The sequence below is a fragment of the Phalaenopsis equestris genome, unplaced genomic scaffold (assembly GCF_001263595.1).
Source record: "Phalaenopsis equestris unplaced genomic scaffold, ASM126359v1 Scaffold001326, whole genome shotgun sequence".
In the NCBI taxonomy this organism is placed as follows: Eukaryota; Viridiplantae; Streptophyta; class Magnoliopsida; order Asparagales; family Orchidaceae; genus Phalaenopsis; species Phalaenopsis equestris.
Window position 1 is genome coordinate 106263 of NW_018165765.1, and position 1456 is coordinate 107718.

Below are 1456 nucleotides of genomic sequence, written 5' to 3' on the forward strand. Positions count from 1 at the left end.
CTAAAATTATAGGTATTTCTTTATCTTCCTCCATATCTAAAACAATGAAATCCACAGGAAAGATAAATTTATCAACTTTTACTAATACATCTTCTATAACTCCCTTAGGATAAGTAACTGAACGATTCACTAACTGAAGAATTACAAAAGTAGGTGACACTTTTCTTAATCCTAATCTTTTGAAAATTGATAGAGGCATAAGATTAATGTTTGCTCCCAAATCACATAAAGCTCTTCCATAAAATTTTTCACCGATAGCACACAGTATAGTGAAACTACCTGGATCTCTTAATTTTTCAGGAAGCTTTTTCTGAATAATTGCACTACACTCTTCGTTAAGTGCAACAGTCTCATTATCAATGAACTTCCTTTGCTTGATCAAAATATCTTTCATAAATTTCACATAATTGGGCATTTACTCTAAAGCTTCTACAAAGGGAATATTTACCGTTAATTTCTTAAGAATTTCTTAAAACTTGGAGAATTGTTTATCTTTTTTGTGTTGGTTCAATCTTTGACGAAACGGTGGTGGAGGTTTCTCCACAGTAATTTTCATTGGTGTTATTCATGATCCTTTTCTTTCTCTTTATCCACCTTCTCTTTTTCAGTTTCTATTTCTTTCTGCACTCTTGTTTCCAATTCTTTTCCTCTTCGTAATTGTATCGCTTTTTTCTATTCTTTTCCTTGATCTTTAGGATTTGGTTCCTCAGTACTAGGAAAAGTTCCAATGTTTGGTTACTAAGAGCAGTATCAATATGCCCTAATTGGTTTTCAATATTCTTGATAGTAGCTTCTTGATTTTGTAACTGGTTTCCTTGAATTTGTAATTGATTTTCTCGATTCTGCACTTATTGACCCATGTTTATTATCATCTCTTCCATATACAACTTCTTTTTCTTAAATTGAGTGTTACTGTTAAATCCTAGAGGATAAGAAGGATTATAATAAGGTCTATAATTAACATTTCCTTGGTTGGATGAAATTCCCAATTGGTTCACTGGGTTGTTAGCCCATTATTGATTTGTAGAAGAATTGTTATTCCAATTAAAATTAGGATGATTCTTCCAACCTGGGTTATAATAGTTTGAATAAGGATTGTTGGGTCTATTGTTAATCACATTTAAAGTTTCATACAAAGGTTGAACATCCACAATTTGCCCAGATGAATTCTCTTCCATCATAGTAGGTGTTGGAGAACAATTCATTCCATAATGATCTAATTTCTTTTATATTGCAGCAATCTGCGAAGCTAACATAGATATTACATCAAAGTCGTGGATATTAACTACTCTTTTAGGATTTACCCTTTCATAGAGCCATTGAAAATTGTTGGTAGTTATCCCTTCTATTAACAAATAAGCCTCATCAAAAGGTTTTGACAATAAAGAACCACCAACGGTAACATCTATAATCGATCTAAGAGATCCCACTAATCCATTATAAAAAGTTTGAATTA